Here is a 24,775-nt window from a genome sequence, read left to right on the forward strand (position 1 = left end):
TGGATCTGTCCTCCATTCCCTAAGATAGATCAGGCTTGGCAGTCTGGGCTCGGCCATTTGTGGGAAACACCGACCTTACTTCCACCCCCGATTAGATGGCTAAATTCCCCCCTGTGGCCTGGGAAATTCCTTTTCACTGAGGGATGGGGACCAGGGTGAAGAGGGGGTTAGAGACAGGCTGGTGGACAGTGGGATGGGAGCAGAGAGGAGTGCACCCAGGTTTTGTTTTGTTTGATGAAGGGACATATTTGAGAGAGAGGAGATAATCTTTCACCTCTTGCACAGAATGTGGAAGCATAAATTACAAGTTTGCTTTCAAAACCCAAATAAACAATATAATTTATTATATGCTTTACAAGTGAAATAAACTTCATGTTATTTTCCAAGTCACTTCCAAATTCATACACTTATATAGCACGTCTTTGGTTGGCCAAAAAGTTCGTTCAGGTTTTTCCAGACAATGTTATGGAAAAACCCAAATGAACTCTTTGGCCAACCCTAGATATATATATATATATGTGTATATATATATATATATATATATATATATATATATATATATATATACACATATATATATACATATATATATACATATATATGTATATATGTATATATATATGTATATATATGTATATATATATATATACTGTTTAAATTGAAGTATAGTTGATTTACAGTGTTGTGCTAATTCCTGCTTACAGCAAAGTGACTCAGTTTTACACATATATACATTCTTTTTTAATATTCTTTTCCATTACTGTTTATTCCAGGAGATTGGATATAGTTCCCTGTGCTATACCGTAGGACCTTGTTGTTTATCCATTCTAAGTGTAATAGTTTGCATCTACTAACCCCAAACTCCCAGTCCGTCCCTCTCCCTCCCCCCTCCCCCTTGGCAACTGCAAGTCTGTATGTCTGTGAGTCTGTTTCTGTTTTGTAGGTAGGTTCCTTTGTGCCATATTTTAGATTCCACATATAAGTGATATCATATGGTATTTGTCTTTCTCTTTCTGCCTTACTTCACTTAGTATGATAATCTTCTAGTTGCATCCATGTTGCTGCAAATGGCATTATTTCGTTCCTTTTTATGGCTGAGTAGTATCCCATTGTATATATGTACCACATCTCCTTTATCCATTCATCTTTTGATGGACATTTAGGTTGTTTCCATGTCTTGGCTACTTCATATATTTTTTAAAAATTACAGTGATTCAAGAAAGCTTCCAAATTGTTACATGAGGAGTATTAATAAACGCTCTATCAGAAAACAAAAAAGGAATGGAAGCAATTCAAAATGGGTGTCATATTCTGAAATAAAACCAACATCAGTTAGGGCTGAAAAAATTTTAATGCAGTTGGTTTTAAACGGTAACAGAATATATAGACTCTCGATTTCTATCCATAAAAAGGGGTGAAAAAAGACATCCCATTTATTTTCAGCTAGTCTGGAATCAGTTCTTACAACATTCTTACCAAGCTGAACCTGTGGGACAATTCACTAGCTTCCATTCCTGGTAGTGACTCTCAGCTCTAGACTTCACTGCCTAAAGTATCACAATTCTTGCCTCTTCTTATGTAGGCGGTATATGATTTGAGCTGTTAACACTTGTGGGGGAGGTTTTGCCTAAAATATTTTAATCAGCTGTAATCGGTACAGCTCCCAGCATTTGCTTCTGCATACCACACCAGTATTTCCCAAACCCTGCTGCACATTGGAATCTCCTGACAGTCTTTAAGTATACTGACACTTTGTTCCCACTCGTAGATTTTTTGGCTTAGCAGGTATAGGATGCAGCCTGGATGCTGGAATTTAAAAAATTCTCCCAATGTTCCTCATGTGCAGCAAGAATTGGGCACCACTGTACTAGACTATTATTTACGGACTCTCAGTGTGAGCCACTCTCTGACTAAAAGGGAAAAGCGTTAAGCCACGCACTGGTACAAGAAGCATGTGACTATTAAATTGCTCGGTTGAATCTAAAGGCAAGTGGTAAGAGATGGTCCAATGACATCATTTAAATAATTTTTACTACAATTTTTTTCAGTTCTTAATTTTATTTCATATCATTATTCTTAGCTCGAGGCTGAATGCTTTCTCTTTCTTCCTGACATTAATATCTTTTACATATTTTTGTAACTTTATCTCTTAACTCTGTCGTCTCTTGGCAAGTTCAGCATATTTCATTTCTTGCTCTTTTTTTGATGAATGAATCCCCGAAGGCTCCTATTTATATGCTTTGCTAGACGAAGGTTTCTTGTGTTCCCAATTTGAACATTACCTGGGACTAGATGGTCTCAGCAAGCAGTGAGGAAAGGCAGTCTTGCCTCGATACCCAGTCCAAATCAGCACTGACCTGTTTCTCACTGACGTCATTGGAAACTAATCTCTAATTTGTTTTCCATTATCATTCCAAGATCTCCCCCCATTTCTCCACTGCTGTTCTTGCCATTTGTTGCTTTCCAACCTTCTCTATTATTGAATAACTATGCAGAAAAGAATTTCCCCAGAGGTTTTGGATTGAATTTTTTCAAGATTTAAAAAATGTCCTTCTTTATTAATGAGCCGTGTGGGCAGTTTGTGTCTGGGTTGGCCTGTTTTTGGAGCCCTCCCTATTGCTTTGCCAAGATACTGTTTGAAATATGACTTAATGTGCCTTGAACTTCCTTTTGGAAGCTACTGATATATATAACGTCAGAACCAAAGCAACAATAGCCCACATCACAACTGCCTTAAATGGATAGGCTTAGGGCTTTTTATGTTTTCACACACAATTCTACCTAATGCCTGCGTTTCTTTGAAATTACAGAATAATATTTTTTTAACTGAGAGGGACATCACCTGTAATTATGCTGACATAACTACTGTCAATATTTTGGTATATTTCTTTTTAGTCTTTTTTCTATACATTTTTTTTCAAGTTTTTATGGTAAAAAATTTAAGCATATAGAAAAAAATGAAAGGCTAGCATGAAGGACCATATACCTACCACCTAGATTCAATGGTAATTAGAATTTGCCGTAAATAATTCCTTTCTCTGTCTCTTCTGGCTCTGTTTTTCTGTAGCTCTCTCCATCTCTGTCTATCTCTGTCTCTTAGGAGAGTGAGCCATGCTTCTTTACTTTCCAAAATATAAAACATTCTCTTATGTAACATAAATAACATGATCATCAAAATTAGTAATAGCTCCCAAATACAATATAATACCCAATCTGTATTTAAAATGTCCTCAGTTTCCCCCAGATGGTTTTCCAAACCAGGATACAGTTAAGGGTGGCCATTGGTTTATTACGTTTCTCTAGTTTCTTTTCATGACATCACCTTTTGAAGAGACCAATCTCGTAGAATGTCTCACATTTTGATGAGGAATTGTTTCTTCCAGGTAATAGTTGACTTGCTCTGTTCCCTGTGTTTCCTACAGACTGGAAATTAGATCTAAGGCCATGGCTAACATTTTTGGCAAGACTGTTTCATAGGTGACGCTGTGTAGCTCATATTAGTTGATGTCAAGAGGCATATAGTATCAGAGTATCTTGCTAGGAGCAATGCTGTTTGATTCCCCAATTAAAGTGATGCAGTCACATACTTGCATTTTTTTTCCCTTTGTGATCGGCAAGTAGTCTGTGGCGTGAAATTTTGGTACTTTCAAATAGTATCCAGTCCCTCATTATCTTTTCACCTAATGGTGTTAGCATTCACTGAGATTCTTGCCTGAATTAATTATTTCACTGGGGATTTCAAAATGGTGATTTTCTAATTCTATTCTTTCTATATTTATTAGCTGGAATTATTCTCTATAAATGAACTTTCCCTCATAAATTTTTTCCCTCCTAAAATGACAGGGTAAGTACCTAATGATTTTCTTTATTTACTAATTTTCAGAGCAAATAATTAGTTTAATATTTCATAGTTTTTTTAAGGCACAAAGTTGAGATCATAAAGCATATACAGTTTCTGTGTTTTTGAGTTAGTGTACTAGTGTACTGGAGTTAGTATTTTCTCATAATGATTTGTAAATATCTCCTCTAATGGCTATGTATAATTTTTCTGTGTAGTTGGATCAAAACTCTACTAAATATTTAGGTTGTTTCCAGTTATTCAGTGGTGATGAATAATGTTTTAGAACATTCTGCGCCTGAAGTTTTGCTTAAATATTGGATTATTTCCTTAGGATAGAGTCTATTATCTTAAAACCCCAATTAAGCATGTAACTATGTAGAGCATGCTGGTCAGTGATTGGCTTAGGGATATATAATACACCTTAGTTAAACGCTGCTCCCCCAACCCATCCCTTTAGATTAAATGCTCATCTAGTGCTGTAGTTTTCCTCGTGCTACCTTGTATTTCACTTCACTTTAAATGTCTGTGTTCTCTTTCTCAATTATCTTACAAACCCTTTGAGGTCAGATATCGTGTTCCATTTCTCTGTGTATCCCTAACATCAAGCATTATGTTTTTATTCATCATAGACACTGAAGAAATGTTTGTTGATGCTGGTGATTTCATGATATTTTGCCTTATTGTGGCAAATTTAGTAGCTTTAAAGTGATTAGAACTGTCTGTGATTTTGGAGGCTTATGTCTAACTGAAGACTCGTTTTGGTCTATTCCTCCTATTAAAAAGCTCCATCATTTTGTTTGTGAAGTATGAGATTGGTGAGGGTGTTGCTAACGTGTTTCCTAAATTACTCCCAGGTCCAGAAGTGATTCTTTTATTTTAAAGCAAAATCTATTGCATCATCTGTGGTGTGCTGCTGAGAGGTCATAGGTATGGACCAATTAGTGAGCAATGTGGCTGGATGTCCCTCTGCATAGTGTGGCAGTATCTTCTCCTGGGAAGATTTCATTGACAGATGACTCTGCATAAAAGTGGTGAACATTTAGCTTGGGACACCCATGTTAAGGGAGATAAAACCTTTATTACCTACAGTGGTTGATATTTATTTGGTATTGCTAGACATCAGTGATGGCCCTCAAACTACTACTATTTTTTTTTATCAGTTCTTTTTTTTTTTAACATCTTTGTTGAAGTATAATTGCCTTACAATGTTGTGTTAGTTTCTGCTGTATAACAAAGTGAATCAGCTATATGTATACATATATCCCCATATCCCCTCCCTCTTGCATCTCCCTCCCACCCTCCCTATCCCACCCCTCTAGGTGGTCACAAAGCATGAGCTGATCTCCCCATGCAATGCAGTTGCTTCCCACTAGCTATCTATTTTACATTTGGTAGTGTATATATGTCAGTGCTACTCTCTCACTTCATCCCAGCTTACCCTTCCCCCTCCCCCTGTCCTCAAGTCATTCTCTACGTCTGCATCTTTATTCCTGTCCTGCCTCTAGGCTCTTCAGAACATTTTTTCTTCTTTTTTTTAGATTCCATATATATGTGTTAGCATATGGTATTTGTTTTCCTCTTTCTGACTTAATTCACTGTGTATGATAGACTCCAGGTCCATCCACCTCACTACAAGTAACTCAATTTCATTTCTTTTTATGGCTGAGTAATATTCCATTGTATATATGTGCCACATCTTCTTTATCCATTCATCTGTTGATGGACACTTAGGTTGCTTCCATGTCCTGGCTATTGTAAATAGAGCTGCAATGAACATTGTGGTACATGATTCTTTTTGGATTATGGTTTTCTCAGGGTATATGCCCAGTAGTGGCATCGCTGGGTCATAAGGTAGTTTTATTTTTAGTTTTTTAAGGAGCCTCCATAGTGGCTGTATCAATTTACATTCCCACAAACAGTGCAAGAGGGTTCCCTTTTCTCCACACCCTCTCCAGCATTTATTGTTTGTAGATTTTTTGATGATGGCCATTCTGACTGGTGTGAGGTGATACCTCGTTGTAGTTTTGATTTGCATTTCTCTAATGATTAGTGATGTTGAGCATCCTTTCATGTGTTTGTTGGCAATCTGTATATCTTCTTTGGAGAAATGTCTATTTAGGCCTTCTACCCATTTTTGGATTGGGTTGTTTGTTTTTTTGATATTGAGCTGCATGAGCTGCCTGTATATTTTGGAGATTAATCCTTTGTCAGTTGCTTCATTTGCAAATATTTTCTCCCATTCTGAGGGTTGTCTTTTCGCCTTGCTTATGGTTTCCTTTGCTGTGCAAACACTTTTAAGTTTCATTAGGTCCCATTTGTTTATTTTTGTTTTTCTTTCCATTTCTCTAGGAGGTGGGTCAAAAAGGATCTTGCTGTGATTTATGTCATAGAGTGTTTTGCCTAGGTTTTCCTCTAAGAGTTTTATAGTGTCTGGCCTTATTAGGTCTTTAATCCATCTTGAGTTTATTTTTGTGTATGGTGTTAGGGAGTGTTCTAATTTCATTCTTTTACATGTAGCTGTCCAGTTTTCCCAGCACCACTTATTGAAGAGGCTGTCTTTTCTCCATTGTATATTCTTGCCTCCTTTATCAAAGATAAGGTGACCATATGTGCACGGATGTATCTCTGGGCTCTCTATCCTGTTCCATTGATCTATATTTCTGTTTTTGTGCCAGTCCCATACTGTCTTGATTACTGTAGCTTTGTAGTATACTCTGAAGTCAGGGATCCTGCTTCCTGCAGCTCTGTTTTTCTTTCTCAAGATTGCTTTGGCTATTTGGGGTCTTTTGTGTTTCCATACAAATTGTGAAATTTTTTGTTCCAGTTCTGTGAAAAATGCCAAACTACAGACCAATATCTCTGATGAACATAGATGCAAAAATCCTCAACAAAATACTAGCAAACAGAATCCAACAGCACATTAAAAGGATCATACACCATGGGGATCAAGTGGGAATTATCCCAGGAATGCAAGGATTCTTCAATATACGCAAATCAGTCAATGTGATACACCATGTTAACAAATTGAAGGATAAAAACCATACGATCGTCTCAATAGATGCAGAAAAAGCTTTTGACAAAATTCAACACCGATTTATGTAAAAACTCTCTAGAAAGTAGGCATAGAGGGAACTTACCTCAACATAATAAAGGCTGTATATGACAAACCCACAGCCAACATCATTCTCAATGGTGAAAAACTGAAACCATTTCCACTAAGATCAGGAACAAGACAGGGTTGCCCACTCTCACCACTATTATTCAACACAGTTTTGGAAGTTTTAGCCACAGCAATCAGAGAAGAAAAAGAAATAAAAGGAATCCAAATCAGAAAAGAAGTAAAACTGTCACTGTTTGCAGATAACATGATACTAAACATAGAGAATCCTAAAGATGCTACCAGAAAACTACTAGAGCTAATCAATGAATTTGGTAAAGTAGCAGGATACAAAATTAATGCCCAGAAATCTCTTGCATTCCTATACACTAATGATGAAAAATCTGAAAGAGAAATTAAGGAAACACTCCCATTTACCATTGCAACAAAAAGAATAAAATACCTAGGAATAAACCTACCTAAGGAGACAAAAGACCTGTATGCAGAAAACTATAAGACACTGATGAAAGAAATTAAAGATGATACAAACAGATGGAGAGATATACCATGTTCTTGGATTGGAAGAATCAACATTGTGAAAATGACTATACTACCCAAAGCAATCTACAGATTCAATGCAATGCCTGTCAAACTACTGCTTTTTAATGGCTCATTTTCATGAATGACAGTATCAGTGGCAAAACTTGTTCTCTGAGGATTCTTTGGTTTTGTTTCAATAGCATTAAAGTTGAAATTTAATTCAACATTAATACTTATAATCTATTAAATCATCTTTCTTGGTTGTACTTCACATACATTCTTTTTTTGTTTTTTAGAAAATCACATTAATTTTTTTTTTTAGTTTGAAACGTTTTATCTTCAGGAATGTTTAGATCTAGAAGTATGATGTTTTTTAAACTAATAGTGGTAGATGGACAGAATTATTCTTCTCTATGAGCAAACTGTGCCTCTGTTGCATAGATCACAGAATAAACTTTGAAATGCATGAGTACATTTTTTTCATTGTTTTGAGATGAGAATTTCTTTAATAGACTTCTATCAAGGACAGGAATCATGTCTTATTAAAAAAATCAAATCTCCAGAGCCCAGTATAATGCCTAATGGGTGCTCAATAAATTTTTCTTGAGTCAAAGAATTAATTTTTCTCTATTGCTGTTGGTGGGGCCTAATAAAAGAACAAATAGAGTAGCTCCATTAGTCTCCAAATAACATAAAACCCTTTGCAGTTCTTAGAATAGATGATAGTAATGCTTCCTTATAACTTAAAAAAAAAAGAAGTACTTTAATCTCTGTCTTTTGGTCCAACCAAGTGGACATTTTCATTTTTCTTTACAACATGTTTTTCATAAAACACACACGCATACACAAACATCATGGAAAAATGCATAAAAATTAATTAGACTTCAGTATTTTCAGTGCTGTGTAAGCGTTAGTCCTATTTACAGTCATAACATCCTTATAAAATGAGTATTATTATCTTCTGCACATAGGTGGGTAAATTGAGGGACCATGTTTGCAGTGACTGAGTTGAGTCTTTAATGTCATAGAGTTTTCTCACTCTTCTCTTAGGCAAACAGAATCCATCTGTACTTTTGCTGGAATGCTATTTTCCATTGTTACTAATTGCAGTTAGTAAAAAACAATTTCTTAATTCTGGGAAAACATCAAACAGATTTTTAACACAGAGAATAGAAGGTAACTGAAGTATACTCTGGTGGACAAAGGTTTTAGTTAGCAGAGGAAAGAACACAGTGAACTAGGAGAGACTAACCACTACATAGAAATCCGTCCTGTATCTGTTCTTACCAGGGCCACCCTGTCATTGTCAGACCCATTTCAGATTCCCATGTTAGTGGCCTAGAGCTGTTACTTTTGTCCTCCTTCTCTAGTTACCCTAAGAGTCAGACCTTCCTGCACACATGGTCCTGTCTGACTTCTCAAGTCCAGAGGTTGCTCTGGGACTGTGTCTTTCATCCATTTCACAAGATCCATCTGTTCCTTACTTTTCAATACTTCATTTATTCCCAGGAAACTAAGTGACCCTATATATACCTAAATGTACACCTGCATAGCCATCCATCTCTTTTTACCCCATTTCAGAAACCCTATCTTATCCACAAAGTGGCTTGAGGAAAGGATGTACCAGTGATTTTTGGAGGGAAAACATACAGGTTGAACAGATAGTTGAAGTGCTAAGGGAGTGTTTAGATTTTGTTTCCTTCTAGGATTTTCTTTTTTTTTTTTTTAACCACCAGCCTCCAACCCCACTCTAGAAACTCAGTATAGAAACTCCTCCGAGGCCTGGTTAAAAACCTTCCCAACCAAACCACCTGAAAAACACTGTGAGCTGATTAAAAACCACAGAGTATGTAAGTGAAGGGTGTGTATGTGGCAGAGAGGATGGGATCAAGAAAAGTTCTACACTTAATTCTGAAGGCAAATTTTATTTCTTTTGAATTATACTCTTTCCATTCCCTTCTTTAGTTACTTCATGATACCTGGGACACTTCAGTCAGGACAGAAAACAATAACCATAATTACTCTAAAATTTTATGGTCTTACTATTATTTATTTTTAAATCCCTGTGATGTAGTTAATATCACTCCCATTTTATAGCTGAAAAATGTGGAATACAAAGAAGTTAAGTGATTGATAGAATTAGTAAGTGGCGGAAACTGAACTTAATCCAGGGCTTCCGATTCTAACTCTGTGCTTTCTTTACTAAACCACAGTGCGAAGACAATAGCACGGTATATGGGAAGTGACAAAAGTGTACCTAAGGAAGAAAGACCGTACTTAGGATTTCAAAAAATTAGTTTAACGGCATTATATACAGAGTCATTATTTCGGTAGAAAACTGTAGAGAAATAAAATGCCAAAGTTTCTTCTAGCTCACTAGATTGGTACATGTCAGCCCTATAAAAGGCTATGCTTCATTGATTTCAGAAATGACAACTATAGCAGTAGTAAGAAAGGAGGCCCATAAAATTCACAGGAAGTACCTAAGGGAAATTTAAATGAAAAACATTTAAAAATGAAAAAAATAAATCTATGTTGAGGAAAACACATCTTAAAGAATCAAAGTGAGGAAAATAAAAAACTCCGATCTCAGCTGCTGCAATAAAGAGTGAGTAGCTGGGCTTCCCTGGTGGCGCAGTGGTTGAGAATCTGCCTGCCAATGCAGGGAACACCGGTTCGAGCCCTGGTCTGGGAAGATCCCACATGCCGTGGAGCAGCTAAGCTCATGAGCCACAACTACTGAGCCTGCGCGTCTGGAGCTTGTGCTCCGCAACAAGATGAGGCTGCGACAGTGAGAGGCCCGCGCACCGCGATGAAGAGTGGCCCCCGGTCGCCGCAACTAGAGAAAGCCCTCACACAGAAACAAAGACCCAACACAGCCAAAAATAAATAAATAAATAAAGAATTATTTAAAAAAAAAAAAAAAAAGAGTGAGTAGCTAAAATATGAATCTCTTTTCATTACAATATAACTACCAATCAACCAAAGAGAGTAACAGCCCATGGAACTGAGGACCATTAAGCATGACAAGGGGTTATGTACAGTGACTCTGTATTATAAAAAGATTTTCTCTGTAGATTCCAAAGCATACTCTTTATTTAGAGCAGAAAAGATTTCAACATTAAAAAAAACTCTGTTACAATTAAGATAAATCTATTTCTACTTTTTCCCTAGAATAATTCCTAATTGCCATGTAATATAGTCAGTCCATCTGTCACGCGTTAGAAGGAAAAGAGAAAAGTGATGGGAAAAAAGTCTCTGTTCAATCTTGTTTATTGAAAATACATTCTATGTCAATTTATAAAAATCTTTCTTTACCTGTAAATAGTGGATCTGGCTGCAAACATTATAATGATGGATTTCTCTCAGGTTTACTAGAACCTCATATGCTTATCTAACTTTACCTTAATATTTTTTTAAAAAAAATATTAATACAACAGTATAAAGACAAGAATAAAATTCATCCATAATTCCTCTGCCCAGAGAGAACCACTTTTAACATTTTGGTGTATTCCTTATTTAGATTTGAGAATGCTAAATGGAATAGGTTATGGTTCAGGAGGATATTTTCATAGGAATGGCACTCTTAATTTTAAGAGAATGGGAAATCAAAACTTTGAAAAAAACTGAAGTACCAATTATTTGTAATTACGCAATTATTCAATCAGGAGATTGTTCTCTCTCAATGCTCACGGACTCTAGGTATTGAAAGGTACCTAAGAGGCCAGAATACAGGTATCGCTTCAATAGGTGGTGTTGAGTCTTTGACAGAACATGATTTAGTAATTACTTGGGTCATTCTGACAACTCTCCTTTTTAAATCATTTTACTGATTAAAGATTTTAGAGTTCAGTATTTAAGACTTTTTCAAAGTTTAAAAAATATTTATTAGTGCTTGCTTTGGCAGCACATATACTAAAATTGGAATGATACAGAGAAGATTAGCATGGCCCTTGTGCAAGGATGACATGCAAATTCATGAAGCGTTCCATGTTTTTTGGGTCATTTATAGAGACATGGATGGACCTAGAGACTGCCATACAGAGTGAAGTAAGTCAGAAAGAGAAAAACAAATATCGTATATTAATGCGTATATGTGGAATCTGAAAAAATTGGTATAGACAATCTTATTTACAAAGCAGAAATAGAGACACAGATGTAGAGAACAAACGTATGGATACCAAGCGGGAAAGGGGGTGTGGGTGGGAAGATTGGGAGATTGGGATTGACATATATACACTATTGATACTATGTATAAAATAGATAACTAATGAGAACTTACTGCATAGCACAGGGAACTCTACTCAGTGTTCTGTGGTGAACTAAACGAGAAGGAAATCCAAAAAAGAGGGGATATATGTATACGTATAGCTGTACATTATAAACTAACACAATATTGTAAAACAACTATACTCCAATAAAAAAAATATTTATTATAGACCAGTGGTTGCAAAACATATGTACTCATCAGAATCACCTGGGCAGGCTTATAAGCACAGATTTCTGAGTTTCTGATTCAGTACATCTGGGTTGGGGCTTGAGACTGCATTTCTAACAAGTCCCCACCCCAGGTGAGGCTAGTGCCGCTGGCCTGGGGAACCACACTTTGAGAACCACTGATACAGAGGCTACTTACATGAAGACAGTTTAGAAGAGGCAATTTTCCCTTAACACTGCAAAAAGAATTTCATCCTTACAATTTAGCATCTTCCATTTGGGATATTTCACACCACAGTGATGAGCTCTAGGTTTTATTTAGGATTTTTAGCATGAAATTTCGCAGTCTGATTTTGAGTATGTCAGAATGAGTATGTCAGAAACAAGCTCGAGTATAAACTATAGGAGTTCAACGTAGATCTCTACAGGCATGAGAGAGGAAAAGCAATTTCATCAAAAGAAAACCTCCGAAATTCTAGAATTTCCTATTTACATGCAGATTGCCTATAAAAGCTTATAAATCTGTTATGTTTGGTGAAAATTTCTGTTTCTCATGTTCTAAACCCCAACTATTTTAGTTTTCTTCTTCAAACTCTAAATCTTGCATGTGAGGGCGATCTGGCTGCAACATCTGTCACCCCTTTGATTGCCGGGGTTGATTGGGCTGATCTGGCTGGCTAAGCAACTGTCCTCTTCCTCCCTGTCCGCTCCATCACGTGTGTCCCTCCTGAAGCTGCATGCTGGTGGAGGAGGGCAACCTTCCCCGATAGAGGTGGATCTTTCTTCCTTCAAGTGCAGGCAGGTAGCTGTGCTCTCCTGCTAGGACCTCCAAACAAGCTCTCATGGTCCATTTGTAGGACAACATAGGGCAGTCAAGCTACCAGGACTCCAGATACATCCTAACGAGGGCTCTGCAAGTGGCAGTCTGCCTTTCTTAAAAAAATGAATAAACCCAACCCCCCTAAACCTCATTAGCATGGCTCTTTCTCTTCTCTTACCCACGATCAGTATCCAGCCACTCTCACAGATGTTCCTAGTCCAGAAGCCTCACCCATTTTCCAATCTTCTGATGCTGTGTAGAGCATCTGCAGAGTATGAGACAGGAAAAGGAGGTCCAGTGGGTCTCAGCCCTTTGCCAGGCCACCCTGCACTGATGCGAGAACTCCGTAAAATTTTGTGTTTCAAAATGTCTTGCAGTCATCGAGGCAGGATACTGGTTTGGGAGTCAGGTGACCTCCATTCCAGCTCTAGTTCAGCTGTGAGTCAGAACAGCAGGCAAATTGGTCAACAGTAGGCAAATTGGTAAACTCATTCTGGCGTAATGTCCAAGAGTTTAGGACTTTGGTGTCAAGCAGACCTGGGTTTGAACCCCGGTTTCTGATAGTCACTGGCTCTGGGAATCCGTAAAAATGGGGACAAGAGCCATGCATACACTGAACAGGGTTGATGTAAATATCAGAATATAGATATCTGTCCCAGTGTCCCACACTGTAGGCACCCAATACTGCTAGTTATTATTACTATACATAGAATGATAGGGTTGGCCTGCATAATTGATACTCTGGCACTTAATTGATGCTTCGGGCACAGTGCTATGATTTTAAGTAAAATGTATAGTTGAAAAATAATGATGGCTGTATTAGTCTGTCAGGGCTGCCATAACAAAGTACCACAGACTGGGTGGCTTAAACAACAGAAATTAGTTTTCTCATAGTTCTGGAGGCATCAGGGTGTCAGCAGGTTGGTTTCTTCTGAGGCCCTTCTCCTTCTCTTGTAGGTGGCTGTCTTCTCCCTGTGTCTTCACATGGTATTTTCCTGTGTGTGTCTTTGTGTCCAAATTTCCTCCTCTTGTAAGGAAACCAGTCATATTGGATTAGGGCCCACCCTAATGACCTCATTTTAACTTAATTACCTCTTTAAAGACCCTATCTCCAAATACAGTCACATTCTGGGGTGCCAAGAATAACATAGGAATTTTGAAGGGAAACAATTCAGCTCATAACAATGGCTAAGCATGCAATTTGGGCCTTTTTTTTCTACTGGGTTTGATGAAGAATTGTGATGAATTGATCTTTAATTTTGGGTTTTCAGTTTCTGTTTTGGTGAGTCATTTCATGGTGAACCTTGGGTAGTCAAAAACAAAAAACAAAAGAAATCAAAAACACTACCACCATCACCACCACTGAAACCCAGAGGGAAGCAGTGACATCAATCATGTCAAAGAAAATAATTCTCAAACCACTACTTAACATGAGAATGTACATTTTATTTTTAAATTTTTTTCATTTTAATAATATATTTCATTTAACCCGATATATTTTAAATTATTTCAACATGTAAACAATGTAAGGAAATTATTAATGAGATGAGAATGTACATTTTAAATGCTCACAGATTTACCTAATCCTGTCTTGTTTTCTGAGAATCACTGGCTCCATAATATCTGGCTTATTCAATGGTGTTAATATTGGTTGTGGCTTTGTTTTTTGTGCCGACATCTGCCTCAGAACTGATGGCCTCACTTTCTGCAAAAGAATACTGATCACCCACAGATTAAATACATTAGTGGCAAGAAACAATTTTCACATTCCGTATTTTCTGCTGTGTGGGCATGTATTGACTGATAAATTAATGCCCTTGTGGGCAGTTGCCTGGCAAAGCTCTGAGATCCCTTGTACCTTTTGTTTCTACCTCATGCTCTTAATTCATGACACACTAATGATTTCCAGATCAGTAAGTGTACTTGTTAAAATGTATTTAAACATAGTCTATTGCAAACCAGTACTTTTGTCATTGGAGTTGGGAAGAATACGTCAGCTTACCTTGGTTTGGGAGCTATTTCAGCGAGGAAGTTCTCTTAGGTGTGAAAAAAATCGTGTTTAATAAACAGTGCTTGGGATGTACTTGGTGCTCAAAAAATGTCAATTTATTATTCATCTTATCAAAAGTCTCAATTCATTGTGGGCATAATCATGAAATGATTTTACCTTCTCAAGTTATGCTCTGCCTCTGGGTAGTGGGCTCCTTTGAGGCATTTCAGTGCAATTCCACAACTTTAAAGACACAGAAGACACAGAGTTATTAGGCTAGTTCATCGATCATGTTTTAAGGGTAGTACTAACCATTTAAAAATATTAAACTCATATACATTCAAAAGTAAAAAATATATATGTATAGAAAACTCATACTTGGCCCAAATCTCTAGCCATACCCCTGCCCATATAGGCAAGACTTTTGGCTCTAGCTGCTTGCTACTGGTAGTGATGGTGGTGGGCAGAGTGGTGGTAAGGGGAATAGTAGTGGTTGGTGGTGGTGGTAGAAGCTGGAGCAGTGGTTTGTAGGCTGGCTGACTGGAGCAGGCAGAGAGCACATGGTGGACACTCTGAGGCACCTCCCCTCACTCCTACCTTCTCTCTGCTTCCCCTATGGTGCTGGGGTGGGGAGCAAGTAGGAAAGGCAGAGGCATAAGTCTCCTTACAGAATGGCCTATAATGAAGTAGCAGCTACTACTCTGCCGATTGTGACTGGCACTTGTACATTTGCATTTTATGGTAGCAACCAAATGCTATTCTGTCTGCGGTGTGTTTGTTGATTCTTTGAAGGGTGCTGTTAGGGGCCTCCTGTTTGCACAGTCCCTAGTTTGGGGAGTCTGGCTTGGATTCCAGCCACTATGGCCACAGCCCCTGCCACTTCACTTGGGGTCCACATCACTTGGAGTCCCATAACTGTTGGGTGATTGTTCAGTTCAGTAAAAGTGAGGTGGCTCAGACATATAGACCCCTTCATCAGTGTCATCTTGACCCACAGGCACTCAAGAATCCTTGTTTCTCCAAAGAGTGGAAATTCAGGTTGCCTCTCCCAGACAAACCTTCTCTCAGATCTATCATCATTCTCTGACGTGGCATCAGGCACTTGGCCATTCTGGTCCTTGATCCACTCTTAGATAAGATACTCATCTGTAGCCCCCACTGTAGTTGGGGATGAGAGTTTGGGAATCCTCTACTTTTATTATCACCTTTCTTTGGTTTTCAGGAGGTAAAGGAAGAGAATAGCCTCATTTCAATGAAGCTGTAGTCTCCCAAATCATGACCTCCTCTCTTCCAGTTCTTCCCTCAGTTCTTCCAGAACGGCAGCTCTCCACAAGCCCCGTGGGATGCTGCCTCCTCCTCAATAGCTGTGGCTTTGACTCAGAATGTGGGGTTTTTCTGGACCTCTTCTTTCATCTCTGGGTCTTAGTTGCCAATTCTGTGTCTCAGAGCCTAAAGCTATACTGTTACTTTAGTTTTGTTCCCCTAAGCGGAAATAGGAAACTAAAGGAATGGGTTACATGAACATCCCATCTAACTATGAGATCTGAAAGACACTTGATAAAGAGGGGGGCCTACATTGCAAGAAATAGCTTTGCAAAGGAAGGTGTAATGCTAGATTTTATAGGGCTGGGACTACAAATGCATTGGGTAGTGCTCCAAACACAATCAGAATAGGTGACTACTTAACAGTTCTTCATTTATTGGGTGCTCTAGGCTAAGGTCTGTATTGTTTCTCATCTTCACAACATATTGCAAGGGGAGTATAATCAATCTCTCCATTCCATGATGAAGAAATTAAAGTTCAGAGAAGTCAAGTGATTGTCCAAATTATGCAAAACCTCCGAAGTAACATCCTCGGGACTTGCACACAAATATTCTCATTCCAACATTTGTATTATGTGTTACAGTGTAGCAAATACTTTTACTAAATGTGTCAGGGTGGTCTAAACTGTGGTAACAAATAGGCCCAAGCCTGGACTCAACACAATAGAAGTTTCTTTCTCTCTCACACGACAGCCCTGGGCAGTTGTGCGGGTCAGTGGGTGACTCTCCTCCATGTCTTCATGAAGGCTCCTTTCCTCTGTGGATCTGCTGTCCTCTAGCAGGGTTTTGTTTTGTTTTTTTTTTTAAGTTAGTTTTATTTAGGTATAATTTACATATAGTGAATTTCTCCCTTCTTAGGTGTACAGTTTAGTGAGTTTTGATGAATACATACAGTTGCATAACCACTGTCGCATTTGAGATCTAGAACGTGTCCATCAATCCAGAAGTACCCTTGTGCCCCATTGTAGTCAATCTCCTTCCCTTCCCCACTGATTTCTGTCCTTATAAATTTGCCTTTTCCAGAATGTCTTATAGATGGGATCACATAGTAAATAGCCTTTCATGTTTAGATTTTTTTTTTCCTCCTTAGCATAATCCTACCAGGGTCCTAAATTTTTTGTGTCATGGGCCACTTAGACAGTCTGGTTGAGCCTGCAAACTTCTTTCTTGGAATAATGTTACAAATGCATAAAATAAAATATTTAAGATTACATAATGAAAATTATGTTGAAATATCATTATTAAAATATTAAAAGAGCTAATTTGGGATAGAGTAGTATATGTGCTTTTAATTAATGCATTAAATAAGAAGATCTAGCAGTGGGTCTAATGATGACTATACTATCAAAGTAGTGATGAGCATACCTTGTATTTCAGATTTCTCCAACAACTGTAGTATTGGTGACTTTTATTGGTGAAAGGGTCAGTTACTGCTCATAGCACTGTGCTTTGTTGCCTGCATTAACAGTGAAAGGAACTGCAACATTTCAAATAGAGGTTAGTGGAAATAAAGATTTAAAGATATGCCTCATCTAAATCATAGATTCCCTGAGTTCTGTCCGTGGATCCTTTGGGGCTCCACGGACCCCAGATTAAGAATTCCTGCTTCTAGGACCTCATCATCATTTACAACCAGCCTACAGAATGGGAAGGGTGTAGAGAAACAGCTGTGGGAGATTTTCAGGACCTGGCTGGGAGTGGCATATATCACTTCTGCTCACATTCTGTTGGAGAGAACTTAGTCAGATGGCTCCACCTATCTGTAAGAAAGACAAGGAAATTTCATCTAGCTGTGTACCCAAAGATGAGCTGGATGGATTTTGGTGGCTAGCTGGTCGTCTCTGTCACACGAACCTTATTGAATTTAACGCTTGTAGGATACCACTTTACAATACCATCATACGTGATAAAAGCATGGTTTTGAAAAGTTTAATAATAATCTCATTTGGTTAGTAAACCAGCAACTCAGGACACAAATCTGGATCTTTTCATTCCAAATCCTACACTGTCTGCACTATGTCTTGGTGTCCTTATAATGCCATGTGATTAAGGACCACTACAAAGATCTACTTGCATGAAAATACTGCTCCCTTTTCTATGGAGCCCCTGCATTTAGGGTTTAATGCTCTGTGGCTACTGTCTTGAAACTCTTTAATAATTTTATCTTTGAATTTGTGGTTTCTAAGTGAAGTCCGCTGGGACAATGAACCATTCTCTGGGGACTCGGAGCCTTGGCTCACACACCTGCCCCCCTCTGCCCTGGGGGAGGTTCTTGGCTGCCTGCTCCCTGCCCCCTGGTGCCTTGGGCATGCTTTGCCTCCTCCTCCCCACTCTCACCCCATGACCACTGTCACCCTCTACGTGGCCTAGCAACCAGGTGGTGGCAGCAGAGTGGGGAAACCTGCATTCTATTGCCCGCTTCTGCCCCTGGTGGTGGCCTAGGTGCAGGTGCAAGGAGGGTCAGAGTCTGGAGCATGCCCTGTGGTGTCTTGGGGCGGCAGCACCCTGTACATTTGGCAGGTGACTCGGAGGGCCCTCTTGAACATCCCCAATCCAGGCGCTGAGCACGTACTGGCGTGGAAGTTATAATCCTTTGGAACTTGCCTGTCGCCTGTGAGCTGGGCACTGGTTCCGGGGCCCTGCATTTTCAGTTTGCACTGGATCATGCAAATTATGTAGCTATCCCTGCCTGAGAATCCTGCTAGAAGCCACTATGCTGAATTATACAACAGAGGCATCTGCCATTGTTTCAAAAGTGTTTTTCTTTTTCAATATAGATTTACCTACAAGGGATGGAAAGATTCTTCATCTGTCTCCCATGACCGCGTTATCGTGGATCAAATTCATTAGTTTTGCAAATTGTGATCAGAGATGGCATTTTAAAGAGCCTGATCCTGGGGCTTCCCTGGTGGTGCAGTGGTTAAGGATCTGCCTGCCAATGCAGGGGACACGGGTTCAAGCCCTGGTCTAGGAAGATCCCACATGCCTTGGAGCAACTAAGCCTGTGCGCCACAACTACTGAGCCTGTGTTCTAGAGCCCGTGAGCCACAACTGCTGAGCCTGCGTGCCACAGCTACTGAAGCCCACACGCCTAGAGCCCGTGCTCTGCAACAAGAGAAACCACTGCAATGAGAAGCCCATGCACCACAACGAAGAGTAGCCCCCGCTCGCTGCAACTAGAGAAAAGCCTGTGCACAGCAACAAAGACCCAATGCAGCCAAAATAAAATAAAATAAAATAAATAAATTTTAAAAAGAAGATATATATTTTGAAAAAAATAAAAATAAAAATAAAGACTCTGATCCTGAGGAAATTCAGAACTGGCAGATTTCTGCAGGTAAATTCATCATAACAAATCCTGAATGGTCGTGGCAGGACAGGCCAAACAACAAAGATGGCAGAACGTCTACGGGACCCCAGACAATCCTGGCCAAGAAAGGCAAATACGACACAGTGCAGTGCCAGAAAGGGAGGAAACAGGGGAGGAAGAGAAGGGAATGGCCAAAAGGCAAGTCTCCTATACTTCGTAATTTTGCTTAGATTGGGTTTTGCTTTGAAAATTCTTTATCTTGAGGAAAATGGCAGCAGGAAGCTGACGTGTGTATCAGCAGTGTTTATATGCTCAAATCTAAAAGTAGCAATTTCTTGTCACTGTAAAGTTTGGCTGGTAATTTTGCATGTTCTTCTATGACAAGTAGTTGTATCTCTATTGCTATTGTATTATTTCTCATGAAAAACCCTCAAGATGACTTAAGGGCACTTACAGTTGTCCAAGACTTCTGGTATTTTTCTCCCTCAAGATCAAGAAGAAAAATAAGCAGGAGGACTTAGAAACTGAAACTAGAAGTCGTACCACTCATCAATACCACTATTTTACTTCCTTTCCCGCAGCCATAATTTCACAGGCAAAGCATTATTGCTTTAAGAAAAAAGGTAAATGTTATGGGTTGAATTGCGTCCCCCCTCCCACTCCAGAATTATATGTTGAAGTCCTAACCCCTAGTACCTCAGAATGTGACTATTTATTTATTTATTTTTTTGAGTTTTTAAAACAATTGTAATATAGTTGATTTACAATGTTGTGTTAATTTCTGCTGTACAGCAAAATGATTCAGTTATACATATATATACAGTTTTTATATTCTTTTCCACTACGGTTTATTGTAGGATAGCTATAGAGTAGGGCCTTGTTGTTTATCCATTCTATATAAAATAGCTTACATCTGTTAACCCCAGCTTCCCACTCCATCCCTCCCCCAACCCCTCCCCCTTGACAACCACAAGTCTGTTCTATATGAGAATGCGACCTTACTTAGAAATAGAGTTTTGCAGAGTAACGGTAAAGATGAGGTCCTACTGGAGCATGGTGGATCCCTAATACATTATACTCTTTCTTTTGGCGATCTTGACTTACGTATTCCATCCTGCACAATTTATACTCACCTCCTCCCCCAAATAATTCAAGGCAGTTGATGACTCTTTCCTTCTCTCCAGTCTGGAACATCATAGCCATATTGGTGGCTGGATCAATGATACAAGGTTCATTAAACAATTCACATGGACCAATGTGACTCTCGTTGCTATAATGCCCCATGATAATATGAGATGTCTTGATATTGGATCTAACTCAACTTCATGAAATAATATATTAAAATTAAAATAAAATGGGAGACTTCAGAGAGAGAAAGCAAGAATGCATTAAGCCTCCATGTTTTCCAGTTCATGAAGCAGCACCTGGACTCCTATTCTAAGACTTGCCTTTAGCTAGAAGCTGCAGGGACCAAGACCACAGCTGAGCAACCATGCTACTTGGAGACAATCAATACATAAAGTTAAGATATAAAAGAATTAGATTCTGAAGATATTAAGCCACTCCCCAACTATATGTTTGACGTCTTTGTACATTACACTATTATGCTGTGGTCCTGTAAGGTCCCAGAAGAATTTAAGTGATAAAGGATTAATTAAATGATACCCGGCACGATGGGAGAGCATGGGGGAACACTGGCCACATTTGCACTAGATTTCAAAGAAAACCAGAAAAGCTGTTGTGTCTCTCTTGCGTTCATAGATGAGCTTCTCACAGTCAATTATCTGCACAGCATCTGGAGTTTATAGAACCCAAACATGATTATGTTACCTCCTAGCTTGCTTTAAATACTTATAGTTAGCAATAATTAAAATAGCACATTTTAATTTGTCCCTTAAATCATGAGTTTTATCATCTTCTGCACTTGAGGATGAGGCTTGGGGTTTACTGCTCTGGGGATGAGAGGGAAGTTACCTGACTTCTTTAATCTTTAAACCAGGCTTGAGCTAGAGATGATCATCTAAATTCTTTTAGCATATCAAGAACCAGGCCTACTCACTGGAGAGCATAGAGCCTGCCGTAGTGTAGAGAAGCTAGCCAGGCCTCAGATGATAGCCAGGCCATGAGGCTTGCTGCCCTGGGTGGATAAGGATATGATGTAGAGCAGTGGGTCTCAACCCTCTCAGATCCAGTGTCCCATTTCCATAACTAATGTTGTGTAATTCCTCCTTCATTATCCTGAAATGAAAGTCATAGGTAATATAAATTATATCCACATAGAATTCCAAAAAAATCAATATAATAACCTATACCTAATATAAAGGGGAAACAAAGGGGAAGTAATTTATTAAAAAATAATAAATCTTTCAATGTGTAAATGCCTGGGCATGTCTAGACTAGAAGATATCACGTAGGGGTCAGATGCTTGAGTCTCGTTATAATGAAAAAGTTTGAATTTGAGAGAAGTAAGAAATTCCTCTGTACAAGAAATACAGGAAAATGAAAGAGCAGAAGTACAAGTGGAAATGAAAGTATAAACTAGAATTAGGATACGTATTATGGATCAGGCTTATTTGTATATGATAAGAGAAAGAGGGAAATAACCATGACCAAAGTGTAGTTAACAGCCAAGACAAATTACAGACAGTTGAAATGGAGAAAATGAGGAAGTACTGTATGATATTTGTACACGTGAGTTTGGTCTTATTTGTTAGTACAATGTAGAATAATCCCCTTTATTATGACATCAGATAGACAGTGATGAAATATCACACACACACACACACACACACACACACAAAACATGTCTCCTGTCTTAAAATCCCAGTGCACTCAATCTTTGGTATTTAAAAAGACCTTGGATACTACATCCTTAGACAGGCAAAGAGGAAGAAGGCAGACTGGAAATAATACCATATTAGAAGAGACTACCAAGAGGCTTGTTTGACAGGCTTCTGGGAACATGAGTAAGATTGAAAAACAACAGACCATTATGAATTACATAATTTTAGTATGTAATTTTCACAGCATAGATAACACTGTTACACAACATTAAAATATGTAAGTTAGAAATAACAGAATATTTACAAACAACCCTTATTGTTAACATGCATTGAGATGCCTGTGTTTCTAAATCTATTAAAAGGAGTCTCAAATTCCCTTGAACACTTATTTGCATGTCACAGCAACAAGCGCAGACTGATACAGAAAGGCATGTTACACCAGCAATTCAAATGCCATGAGGGCACTGCAATTGATCATGTGCTCTGAAATAATGAACAGATCTTGCTAAGCTTCTGAATATAACATGGTATAATCGATACTCAATTTACATGGTAGTTGCATTCCTTGAATTCACCATATATTAAAACCATGCAAAAATATTTCATGATTGTATGTGACCTGGAGTTAAATTCTAGGCTCAGATAATTATAAACAATTTTTCACCTTTATGAAAGTCTAATAGGATATTCAAAAGTCAGGCATGGTATTTCTCCAGAGAAGATACACAAATGGCCAATAAACCCATGAAAATATGCTCAACATCATTAGCTATCAGGGAAATGCAAATCAAAGCCACAATGAGATACCACTGCACACCAACTAAGATGTTTATAATAATAATAATAATAAAAGACAGTAGCAAGTGTTAACAAGGATGTGGAGAAATTAGAACATTCATTCACTGCTGGGATTGAAAAGTGGTGCAACTACTTTAAAAAATAGTCTGCATTTCCTCAAAAAGTTAAACATAAAGTTACCATATGACCCAGCAGTTACACTCCTAAGCATATACCCAAGAGAAATGAAAACATATGTCAACACAAAAACTTGTATTTAAATGTCTAGCAGCACTATTTATTATTGCCAAAAGAGGAAACAACCCAAAGCCCATCAACTGATGAATGGATAAATAAAATGTGGTACATCTATACAATGGAATATTATTTGGCAAGCAGAAGAAATGAAGTACTGATACATGCTACAACATGGATGAACCTTGAAGACATAATGCTAGGTGAAAGAAGCCAGACACAAAAGACCACATATTATATGATTCCTTTTATATGAAGTGTCCAGAATAGGCAAACCCACACAGACAGAAAGTAGACTAGTGGTTGCCAGAGACTGGGGAGAGGGGAGTAGGGCAGCGGTCCCCAATCTTTTTGGCATCAGGGACCAGTTTCATGGAAGACAATTTTTCCACGGACGGGGGGTTGGGCGGGGGAGGGGGTACGATAGTTCAGGCGGTAATGCGAGCGATGAGGAGCGATGGGGAGAGGCAGATGAAGCTTCGCTTGCTCGCCTGCCGCTCACCTCCTGCCATGTGGCCTGGTTCCTAACAGGCCTTGGACCGGTGCTGGTCTGCAGCCGGGGGGTTGGGGACCCCTGGAGTAGAGAATAGCTGCTAGTGGGTATGGGACTTCTTTTTGGGATGATGAAAAGGTTCTGAAATTAGATGGTGGTGATGGTTGCACAACTCTGTAAATATACTAAAACCTACTGAATTGTTCATTCTAACAGGATGAATTTATTCTATCAGTTATGTAATGTTAACTATATCTCAATTTAAAAGTATATGTATATGTATATATACACACATTGTATATAGACACACACGTAACATGATGACACCATGTTTTGTGTGCATGTTTGAGTGTAGTGATTAAATCTCTAATCTTGTTACACACTGGGATGCTTTTACTTGCTTTTAAGACTAAAGGACCACCACTCATGGCCTACAGGGGTCTTTCCAGCCTCATCTCACACCATGCCTCCTGTGCAAAGGCGTACTGGCCCTCATTCTTCCATGAGATCTTTGCACCTGCCAGACCCTGTGACTGGAACGTTCCTTCAGCCTCACTTCGTCTGGGTAATTCTTTGTCGTCATGTCCTTTAGCAAGGCTTCCCTGACCTCCCTGACAAGGTCAGACCCCTCTGTTAGACCCTCTCGTAGCACCATACCTCTTATCATGCCACTTCTCATATTATGCATATTATATTTGCATTTTAATGGGTGGCTTTTGATTAGTATCTGTCTTTTCAGTTAGACTGTAAACTTCTTGAGGGGTAGTACGATCATGTCTGGTCTTGCTTACACCTATATACCTTGGAAGAGTATCTGACATACAGTGCCTGATTTAATTATAGAGATGAGAAAATATTTATTGAGTGAGTTAATGAGTGAGTCAATTTCTCTTTTTTTTAACCACTGTTATGCTAGTTCTGAGTTTACTTCCACTTCTGCCCATTTGTTCACTCATTTAAAAATGTTCATTGGGTGCCTAGGGTGTGCCAGACTGTATAATGTTGCCCGTGACTCGTGAAATGATGACTGGTTTAATCAACCACGATTACAAAGGCAGGAGTCGTTTTACCTCCAAACAATTCTGAATAAGCCTGCAAGAATATAGGAA

At 38.7% G+C, this 24,775-nt stretch overlaps 1 non-coding gene across 1 annotated transcript; it reads left to right on the forward strand.

The window, feature by feature from the left end:
* Positions 1-11,369: 11,369 nt before the first annotated feature.
* Positions 11,370-11,476, forward strand: LOC118901394. Its single transcript, XR_005021367.1, has one exon. It is a non-coding gene; the product is annotated as a U6 spliceosomal RNA (small nuclear RNA).
* The last annotated feature ends 13,299 nt before the right edge of the window (positions 11,477-24,775 follow it).

The sequence above is a fragment of the Balaenoptera musculus genome, chromosome 9, assembly GCF_009873245.2.
Source record: "Balaenoptera musculus isolate JJ_BM4_2016_0621 chromosome 9, mBalMus1.pri.v3, whole genome shotgun sequence".
NCBI lineage: Eukaryota > Metazoa > Chordata > Mammalia > Artiodactyla > Balaenopteridae > Balaenoptera > Balaenoptera musculus.